We start from the raw sequence: 11,530 nt of genomic DNA, 5'->3' as shown, positions 1-11,530 counted from the left end.
TGTTCCTGTTCATAGATGGGAAGCTTCCTTATAAATGATGCAGAGAAAAAAAAAAAAAAAAAACAAACAAAAAAACACAAAAACAAAAAACACAAAAACATACAAAAAAATAGTCCTTCAAATACTGCTGTATTTTCAGGAAAAGGGTGTTTCTATTGAAACTGTACTAAATTTTGCCTGCAATTTACCTTGTTAAATATTGTAGATAAATTGCTAATATTAATAGCCAAATAGATAACACTAATGCTTTGTAAAAACATGAGCAGTGGTGTTCTAATGAAGTTATGGCCTCTGTCCTAATTAGTTTCTTAAATACATTTACTACTTAATGGTTTTGAAACAACTGTTTAATTTTTAAAAAATTTTGAGAAACTTACTAAATAACTTTTGTTCAGAACTTAGTAGGATTGTTTAATGCAGGACATCAATATGTGATGGAACTTGCTTGAAATATTTGTTATCTCGGGCAAAATGGATTAAATCAAAATACATCAGAATCTTAGTCCTTTGTTTTTGTCTAAACATGTTAGTTTAGTGCTGTCTTGGTGAACTGTGAGTGGAACTGTGATTTTTTTTTTCTAATCTATAGAATCCTTCATGCAGCATGAGGGCTGTTGGCATTTTGAAAGGTTGTTAGTGGATAGCATACATGTTCTCCTTTTTGTTTTTGAAACTTGTTTGTAAACATGAATAAATCTGCCCTTTTGTTAAAATAAAATTGCAGCAATGGTTTCTTACAGATTTTTTTTTCTCAGCTCCTTCACTGGAAACACTGAAAAATATTTGTAACTACTGCTTAACTTTAAACTGTAATTTCAAGATGGTAACAGCCCCATTAAAGCAGTACTTTGGTAAACCAAATCACGGTGGCTGCCTCATGGAATGAATGTAAGCTAGGGTGTGCTGAAGTCTTTACTGAGCCAAAAGGATGCTCCTCATGAGCGAATAGTTCTGGCTGCAATTCTGATTTTTTGCTGTGAGTAGTGCCTACTGTATTTCACTTACTCAAATGGAAAGGGTATATAAGTTGACTGAGGTCAGGCCAGTGAAAGTATGTATGTGTATATACATATTTACACATTTTTCTTCAGTTGATGAATATTTCCATGTACCAAAAATGACCAATTTGACTGAATTGATTGAAATGAGCAATTGACTGAAAAGCTATGGTTTGTCTCAATTGTAATGTTAAAACGGGTAAGGATGGGACAGTACTTGATGGGCAGTTCCTACTGTTTCCTAGATCTAGGACTGCGTAGAAGAACAACAGCCTTAGGGATGAGCTGGGCTCTTCTCTGCTGTCTCTGTATCCCTAAACAGAGTGAGAGAATCCCTTGGAGCATGAGGAGCCCTATGGACATGCTTTAAGCGGTGCTTCGAAGGAGTGCAGGAATGAAGGGGTAGTAAGGGACGGAGGAGGTAACACTAGAGCAAATGGTGGAAATGAGCGGGCTGGGAGGACAGGCTCAAGCAGGGCTTTACTTGGTGGTGGGATAAACACATGCCTTGGGGTTTGTCTTGAGCAGGTCATGTTCAACCTGTAGCACTGTATCCCACTGTCAACCATTCCTGAATTCAGTCTTTTCTCTTGCACCTAACTAAATGCACTGAATTCTAGAAAGGAGTTTTGCACTTGACACTTGTTCTACTGTAAGTTTTGCAATGATTCTAGCATTTCCTTTAATTCAGAATTCTTACCTAGAGTCTATGTTTGCAGGCAGGGGGAACCCTTTCCTGTGAGCACTGTTTTCTCTCCCTGCTTACTACAGAAGTTGCAGGCTTAAAATGAGGATAGCTTCATTACTTACAGAAGGTACTCCTCTCCATGAGAAAGTTTTATGCATCATAATCCTCATTTGGAAATAGGCTGCAGTTTTTCCCTTTCTACCAGCTATGATCATGATTGCATTGTATCTTTATTTTCTGGAAGGTGGGGGGAGGAATAAATTAAACATTTAGGCTTTTCTGGAGACTGGGAGGAGGGTGTAGGCTTTATACACAAGTGATCCCTCTTGATCCTGCTAATAGTGTTCTGTTTTTACAGGAGGTGTAAGTGAAACCTAAATAAGGAAAACTTGTTTAAAAGGAGATGTTTCATTTGTGATCTCAAGAAATCATAACATGTTGCCTAGATTATGAAATGGTTATCACTAAGCTAATGAGGCCTTCATTGCCTTTCTGGTTGTAAGGTTGACTTGTCTTTCTTGTTGTAACTGAAATAAATAAATGTGCTGTTCATCTCAGTCTGTATGGGGACTGAAGTTCTTGAATGTCAGTACAGTACTGCTTGAAATGCATGCTAATTCTTTAAAATAGTTTTTGCTACAGTGACGGTAAGTTAATTGCCTTTCAAGGTGGAAATGTACATGGTATTACAGCCAAGCAATAGGATTTTTTTAATACAAATTTTAGTATATTTTTTAACATAAATTAAGTTCTATGCTGAATTCCATTTGAACAATGGCTTTTAACTCAGTATCTTGGAAGCAGGATGTCTGAATGTTACTATAATTTTATATAAGACAGCAAATCTTACACCTAATCCTGGTTTCAGGGAAGTGGTGAAAAGTTGAAAGGACTCATTCTTTTCTGCATTGATCTTAACAGGAAGAGGAAAATGAAATCATGGAATAGCCTGAAGAAAGTAATGGAAAGATGCATTAATGCCAAACCAAAGGGTAAATACAGGGGCTGTAGCAACTCTGTGAGCAGCCTTAAACTGGTGAAATGACCCTTGGGCCTTTTCTAGAATAATAGCATTTTATGTAGTGTATGTGGTAAAAGTAACCAAACAAAAGTCTAATATTCATGGCAGGATAACCACTGTGTGGCTGACTTTTATTGGGAACTTGTTCCAAAAGCCTACTAAATTCCCCTTCTTCCTGGCTGGTAGTGCCAGCTTCTGCTGAATCCCAGAAGAATCTGAGCCGTGTATGATTAAGTGCCACAACATCAGTATTGCTTTTCTGATGCAGCTGCTTGTTTCTGAAGAGCTCTTGCTTTTTCTACACCCCCTTCCTCCGGGCAGTGCATGTTTTCTGATCTTACAGATTTCAAGCCCTCAATTAATTTTCTAAACTTTGGCTCAGCATGGCCAGCGTGGAGGGTCCAGCTCCAATTTATTAATCTCCAGACCTAACTGGTCTGCTCATTCAGGTCAAAGTAAAGAGAATTACTGGGCCAGTCAAGAGCCTGGGAGCTGCTTGCACTTTTCTTCCCTCCTGGACTGTATACAGGACCACTAACCACCATCTTCAAGAGACTGCAGCATCAAGATGGTTTACACAAAGTCTAACTCAAAGATCTCCTACAGGTATTAATTGTTTTTAGTTATTTTTGCTGTTGTTGTTGTTTGGTTGTTTTTTTTTGTCCAGAATGATTGGGTTAGAAAATTACAAGATGGGCTTAAAATGCCTGGAAGAGGACAGCATGAAATAAGTAGCTGACTAATGATGACAAACGTTGTTCTATTGCAATTCATAAAGCTAGAGGTTGTACTTAAAACAGCAAGTCTAATAAAGCAAACTGGACACGATTCCGATGCTTTCTTAGTGACTTGGCAGATTTAATAGATTATATATAACACAGAAAGAGTAATAAGGTCTGTTCTGCCCAAGATATTAACTGCTACAAGGAAGCCTCTGCAGAGCAGGCAGAGGAATACTTTGTGTCCACAAACAACTTCATGATCATGTCATAGCTTGTTAGTCTTACAGACCTATAGCTCGGAGTCATCCATAAGGCTGTTTTCCATTGCAGAAGATGGAAGCATTACTCCCAGCCATATCTGATCATCTCTAAGGTTTGGTGAATTCCTTTTCAACCGATTACTACTATTGAGTGCACCTGACAGATGTAGTTACCTAAAAATCTATTTATTAAAAAAAAAAAAAGCATGGAGGGTTGCCCATGGCTTTCCCTTTCTGGAAGAAGCTAGGAATTCAAGCTTGGAAAAATGTTTAGCAGAGGGATTTCTGAAAAATAACATCTTTGATTGATGTAAATGTTAGTTTTGTAATACTGAAACATCTGACATGTCAATTCTCGTGTAGTGACGAGTGTCAATCTAGCTATGAAGCAACAGTTGCTCACTGAACCAAGGATGTTTTTTGTATCCCTTCAATTTGTTGCAAAGTAAGCAATACTTAACAGTATTCTGAACATCTTCATCTGTCTGCTTTCCTAGGATGCCTCTCTTTCAGGGCATGAAATTGAAATATGCTGAGAGACCGTAAGTATCATCATACACAAAATTTAATGTAGATTTCCCTTTAGTAAAGGCACAGCCTGCCTTTGCTGTATGAGCATTGCTCAGGCACAGGGTGACTGCTGCCTTTTTCTGTTGAAAAGCATTTGAAGTCCTCATGATGGACATGTAGCAATAGCAGAGTTTTGGAAGATACCTCAAGAGGATGATTCATGATAACGTGGTATGGATTAACTAGGAGAAAAGATGATGATGAGTTATCCAGTTATGAACTGATATTACTGGTTAGCCAAATAAAGATAAAAAAAAAAAAAAAAAAAAAAAAAAAAGGACAACTTGAAGAGAATAGCATAAAGTTTGCTGGGTAACTATTCTGTCTTTCAAGAAATACTTAGTTGAACCTTTAGAGCTAGACAAAGCATTCCAGAGACCATTGTGTGTTGAGGTGTAAAAGCAGGGAAGTAGCATTTCTGTCTTGTTTTTTCCTTTGAGGATGCAGAGGCTTTGTATGTACATTGTAATGCTCCTTGTCATTCTCTACTAGATGCTGGTTAGTTTGGCTGAAAACTTAAAAGATTATTTTAAGTTTATTTTAAGAGTGTTTAAATAAAGTGTCTAAACTTCTGAAGTGTTACCCTCAACCTTTGCTTAAGTCTGCATTTCAACAGTAAATTAATCTCTTAAAGAAAACTTCATAATTATATTTATTTGACTATTATTGCTTACTAAATATTACCCATTTTAAAAAATGTGGCAAAGCTACTTGAGTTAAATGATATTAGGCAAATTCAGAGTGACTGGCAAATCAAAGGACAAGAATGGAGATCCACAAATTTGGAACCATGTAATGACTGTCAGTTTGGAAGAAAAGTAGTAGTTTCTTTTTACAATCTTCGGCAGTCAGCAGAGTAGAAAATGAGTGCTTAGACCTGCTGTGATTTCATAGGTTCAGCAATGGATTTGATAAAATCCATTTTTACTTCTTCAGCCCCTTCCTCTTCATCCTCCCAGAAAAGCTAAAACACTTCCCCCAAGTGTAATTTGCCACAAGTGTTTAAACATACCTGACAGGTAAAGAAGACTTGGGACCCTCTTCTCAGTGCTGCCTAGTGAACAGATAAGAGGCAACTGGCACAAAGTGAAACACAGAAAGTCCCATTTAAACATAAGAAAAAGCTTTTGTACTGTGAAGGTGGTCAAACGCTGGAGCCTGGGGAAGTTGCTGGGGTTGACCCTGCTTGGAGTAGGGGTTATTTGTCTAGATGGTCTCCAGAAGTCCCTGTCAAAATCAATCAGTCTGTGACTCTGCAAAATCCTTAAGCAGAGGAAGAGATGTGTTGCTCTCTAGGGTCATGGATGCTGTGTGGACATGGAGATGGAATTCTACAAGCAAATTATCACTGATCCTGATCTAGTGATCATTTTGAGCCAAATGAGCCAAAAGATCAAATGAATTATTAAAATTGAGGGAAAAAAAAAAAAAAAAAAAAAAAAAGGAACTTCGCTTGCCTTTCTGTTGTCTTGAACTGACCAATGCTGATAGCAAAGCCCTGACCTCTGTTGTTACAGTAAGTGATTCTGAAGGATGGTTGATGCTGGCTCTGTGTGTGCGTGTGTGTGTGTAGAATGAATGTTTTTAAAAGGTGCCAGTGCTGCTAGTTATGCTCTGTAAGGTCATGTTGAGCCTTTTAAATGTTGACACTCATGCTGTTGTTCCTCGAATAGAAAAAGGCCGTCCTTGTAGTTTCAACAACTTTTCTGTTCAAACCCGGTTCTTTTCAGACTACTTGTCGAAAGAGCTGTCCCATCAGTTGCTCCAGATGACAGTACTGGAAGATTATACCATTTTAAAAGTATTTCCAAATGGTATCATTAAGTATAATCAACTATACTTTTCTTCATGTTTTCCTATCTAAAATGCTATAACTATAGGCTTTAAGTTACTGCATGAAAGATGCTCTTCTATTAACTTGTTAAGTATCCTAGAGGACTTACAGCAGAGGAATTCAGATGGTCAGAAATTTCTTTAGTGACTTTGATCATTTTTTAAAAATGCTCATTGAAGAAAACTTGCAGTGCCTATTTCCCTGCAGAAGTATCTTTTAATGAAGTATTTTATTTGTTGCTCATCCTACTGGCAACTCTTCTCCTCCCACCGTTACATCTTTTGAAAATGGAATAAAAAAATAATACTTGTCTTTTGTTAAGACAAGATAAGCTAGATCTTGAGCAAAACTTGGAGGCTTGTCTGGGTGCAAATAATGTTACTCAAATATTGTTCTTAAAACTGTTAAAACTGTTCATTTAAACTTAAAACTGTTCTCTCATGATCTGAACTTAGGTTCAAGATTAATCTTGAAGTCAGATATGGTCAGGAATTAAGTTACTAGTCATGAAGAGAAGTTCATTCTAGGATACTGCAAAGAGCCTGGCCCCATCATCTTTATACCTTCCCTTCAGATAGATAATATGCATTGATAAAATCCCCTCCACCTCACAACCTTCTCTTAAGAGGGATGCTCCAGTCCCATGATCATAAGACCAAACATTCTGTTTGGAAAACACCTCATCGAATCAATCATCAAATCCAACCATAAGCCCCTCAACACCATACCTGCTAAACCATGTCCCTAAGTGCCTCATCTACACATTTCTTGAACGGTGCTAGGGACAAGGACCACTTCCCAGGGCAGCCTGTTCCAATGCTTCACCAATCTTTCTGTGTAGAAATTCTTCCTAATATCTAACCTGAATCTCCCCTGGTGCAACTTGAGGCCATTTACTGTTGTCCTATGGGCAGTTAATTCTGGAGAAGAGATCAACCCCCATCTCGCTACAATCTCTTGTAGAGAGCGGTAAGGTCTCCCCTGAGCCTCCTCTTCTCCACACGAAATAACTGCAGCTCCCTCAGCTGCTCCTCGTAAGCTCTGTGCTCCAGCACATCATAGCAGCGCTTTGCTGGATGTGCTCTAGTAGCTCCTTACCCCTCTGGTACGGAGGAGCTAGACAGGCTGTCCTGGTGCAGCTTCCCCAGGGCTGAGTAGAGGGGCACGATGGCCCTTTTTGATCTGCAGGCAAAGCTCTGCCCAGCACAGCCCAGGGTGCTGTTAGTCGCTGTTGTTGTGAGGGTGCAATGGTGGCTGGTAGCCCTTGTTGAGGGGCACGCTCTCCCTTAGTCATTGATGACTAAGTTGAACAAGGGCAGATCCAGTGCTGACCTCTGGGGGACACTGCCCGCTACAGCCCGACCCGTCTGTGTCACTGATCACAAGCCTCTGGACTCTGCCTTTCAGCTAGTCTGGAGTCCACTGCCTGCTCAGCTAATCTAGAGTGCATCAGCTTTTCTATGAGGGTGTGATGGGAGGCAGTGTTAAAAACCTTACTGAAGTCAAGTTTGTAATACTGAGGTTTTAACTGATCCAAATGGCGAATGCTTATTAAAAATAATTTCAATAATAATAGAAACTAAAAATTTAAATGAAATTGAGAAGCTGCCTTTTCTCTTTAGTACAGTTTGCAAAGTGGTTATTTAGTTGAGGGAAATAAATATCAGTTAAAATAAATGAAGTATCAGTGCCACTGTTAAATAGAAATACCTCCCCTTTTGCATCATAACTAAAATACTTTGTCACACTTGGAGAGTTTAGCACTTTCAAGTTTGATTTCTTTTTACTGATTCTCAGACAATGACATAAAATTTCAAATCCATGCAGTTTGCAGATATTGTAATACTAATGGAGGAAGCCTTATGCTATAAAGATGACATTTCAGTCTTTCATCTGTCACATGATGAAAGCGTAAGATGTATAACAAACGAGCTGGCTGGCTGGCCAAATGTTAAAGTAATGTTAGATGATTCAAATAGAAATCTGTCATTCTAGGTATTGAAAAAAAAAGAAATCTGCAAAACAAGCTGTCATAGCGATGTTATTTATAAAAAATCTTTCAACTAAAAAAAAGATTTGAATTAAATATGTATAGAAGATGTGGGAGGGAATGCCTACAATGCTAAATCTTTAACATGCTGTGTTCTGGCTCTGTACCTATCTGGATGCTATCTGACCTAGTGGTGCAGAAATTCCTTAATTTTCTTCTGTACTGCAAGCTTATTGCTATGTATTTCATTTAAAAGCCATTAGTATTTCAGTAAAGGATGAAATAAATTCTATAACAAGAGGTTAAGAGATGCTGAAGTGCCTTTTTTAAAGAGCTTGGTGGATGCCAAGCATACTCCAGACACAACATTACCTGAACACAATTAGGCTGGAGCTTTAGCTCTAATTAATTAACTTCTTTTTAAATAAAAAAGGACTGCAAGCATTTCAATTTTGAATATCAAGATTGATACTAATCAATATGATCAGCATTTTTTTAACAGCTACAGGCTTTTTGATCATTGGATAAGGATCATGAGCTGATAATATTCCACTTGTGAATGTAGTACTGTTCTGCATCAGCTTTCTTCATTGCTAATCCTAAAGTTAGTCAGCAAAGACAACAAAAGCAGCTGTTTCCCAAAGACAAGCTTCATTTCCAATATTTTCAAAAACTGAAACAAAACCATATTCCTTTATGCTGTCATAGCCTTAATTTCAAACACTGCTTCGTCAGCTAAACAGTTAAGCCATAGAAGGTGTTTCTAGGCTGGCTACCGTTCGGATATTGCCAAGTGCAAGATGCTTTTCTGGCTTCCTTGCCTGGCCTCAGCAGTGCAAAGCATGATGCTTGCACTGTAACTAAAGAGTGGGGTTTCTGAGGAAACTTTATTGAAAATCCACCCTAAACCCAAACCACGCTAATACAACTGTATAGTACTTTGAGGAGAATCAAGCTTTTCAGTAAAATGGTTCAGCCTTTTCCAAAAATGAAATTGAAAAGTGTTGTTTTTCTTGTAACACTTGTCACTTTGCTGCTATTTTGCCACCTCCAAACTTCAGGAAGAGTTGACTGTTGCCAAGGAGGCTCTCTTGGTGCCTTGAATCTCTTGCTATCCCATAGGAAAACATGGACAAGTTGCAACCTGTTAAATACCTGTGTATTCAGCCTTGTCAGTTGTCCATCAAAATCTGCGGAAACTTCTACTTGTTCTGAGCAAGCTGCCTTGTCCAGGTGCGGGGACTGACCTGGTTGCAACAGATCCTAGTGCTCGTCAGGCACTAGCAGGTACACAGGCTGTGCTCTGGACAGCAAAACTTGAGCAGAAAGGTTTTACCCTCTGAGTCACCTAATACTCCAGTAACCTAGGGGAAAAACAACTGCTAACACACTGTGAGCAAAGGAAGTTGAGTGAGAAAGAAGGATGGGAAGAAAAGCCTGAGCAGAAAGGAGGCTTTTTCAAAACTTCAAGGAAAATAAAAGAGAAAAGTGATGTCATACACTTATATAGTATATAAGTGCTACACTTAAACAGGTAGGAGTAAAAGGAAGGCAGATACAAGTTGAAAGATATGTAACTAGTATAACAGTCCTCCAGCTGTAGCCTTAAGAGTGCTACAAACTCTGTAGCTCTATCACTACATATATTTGAGCATCTTGTTATTTTCTCCACTTTTTGCTCTCATTTATAGAAGAGAACAACCTGGGATCTGTACTGTTAGTCTGAATACTTAAATGTGACAACCAAAGTGGCTGGTGGTATGATACCACATAAATGACTCAAGTTTCATGATCACCTGCAGTGCTAAAGAAGAAACCCTTCCTTGAAACAGAAGGGATAAACAGTGGCCATTTGTTGAAGGAACCTCTTGGGGTAAGCACACAAGATCCTTTTCTAACAGGAGCTGGAAAATCCACCCTCTTCTTTGGGTTCCAGCACAAGCTGTTTATGTTACCAATAAGTTGTCATCTTCAAAACACAGTCTAGTTCTCTTAAAGTGGTGTGGAAAAAAATATTTTTGAAGGCTAAGACTTGGTGCAAAAGATTTGAGCAGTGCAAAAAGCAAATTAGGTGCTTTGCTCTCTAATAGGCCACTTGTGATTACTTGTGATAAAATTAATAATTTGTCTCCATCAAAGATATACTGTGCTGTGTGATAGTCTTATACTACACTAAAGTAAAAGCATATGAATTGCTCCTAGAGCTAAATCATTATTGTAGCAGGCAGGTGCAATTAGGTGGTTCAAAAACCTTCTGTTCAAAAAAAAAAAAAAAAGTGCCAGCTTTCAAAAGAGGATAAATCAGAGTCTATTCCTGTGCAGCTCATGCCACTTTATTTGCAGCCTTCTGCTCTCTTTCTTGATGTGCCCAGGGCCTGCAGACAGAAGGTGGATGCTGCACATCCAAAGCCCTCTCCGTCCTCCTCACTGCTGGGACCAGGCTCTGTAGCACCTGATTGATAAATGCCATTGAAAAACACCCTGGCTCTGCATAAATGTTATGTCCCTGCACAGCAGCTCTATGACTAGAAGGGTCCAAAACGATAAAAACAAATAACAGAAAATTTTATGATATGACAGACCAATATGTGCAGCTGGAGACTATCCCTGCTTTGAAGAGTTTTGCTCTATAATCCTGCTAGGCAGTGAGGTAAAGCTCCCTAGTCCATACTTACCCAGATCCTGCTTTTTGCCCTAGTGAAGCTGGGTGTGGCATTTTTTTCTGGTCATCAGGAACGTCCCCAGATCACCAGGATTACAAAAATGATCAAGTGCAACCTTGAAATGCTATCAGCCAGCTCCCTCAGTGTCCTTTTGATGCATCCTATCTGGTCACATGGACTTGCATATTATCAATTGATTTAAGTGCTCTCTAACTGGAAGATGGGAAAATCCTTCAAACTCCCTAGTCAGCTCAGGGATCTGGTAGCTTGGAGCAAAACTTTGTAAATGAAAGCAGCCGAAAGCATGAAGTACCTAATTTTTTCCATGTCCTTTATTAGTAGGTCCCCATCTGCACTGAATTGTAAACTCACACTTTCCATAACCTTCCTTTTGCTGCCAAGGTACTTGAAGAAATCACTGATGCTCTTCACATTCCTCTTTAGCCCCAATTCCAGCTAAACTTTGGCTTTCTAAAATTCATCATTGTTTACTCAGAAGATTACACCGCAACTGTTTTCCTCCTCCTAAAGCTCTACAGCCAACCTTTATCTTCCCTGTGTTTGCCTTGCTGACTTTGACCTCCAGCCACTGCTCCTTGTGTCTGCAGGCAGCATTTGGGATTGGGAACACCAACAGAGATGCCTGTGAGTGTGACTTACCGAGTCATGCCAGGACACGTAGCACCATCTGACAGATATGGCCAGGAAAGAACCTTTGAAAGTTGCTTGCAATTTGCACAGCTGAACAAAAGTCAGCTAAAGAGGATCTGTTCCACCCTGGCTG

This window comes from Nothoprocta perdicaria, unplaced genomic scaffold (genome assembly GCF_003342845.1).
Source record: "Nothoprocta perdicaria isolate Ctin4 unplaced genomic scaffold, notPer1 scaffold_61, whole genome shotgun sequence".
Classification (NCBI taxonomy): domain Eukaryota; kingdom Metazoa; phylum Chordata; class Aves; order Tinamiformes; family Tinamidae; genus Nothoprocta; species Nothoprocta perdicaria.
This window is presented reverse-complemented; position numbering follows the sequence as displayed.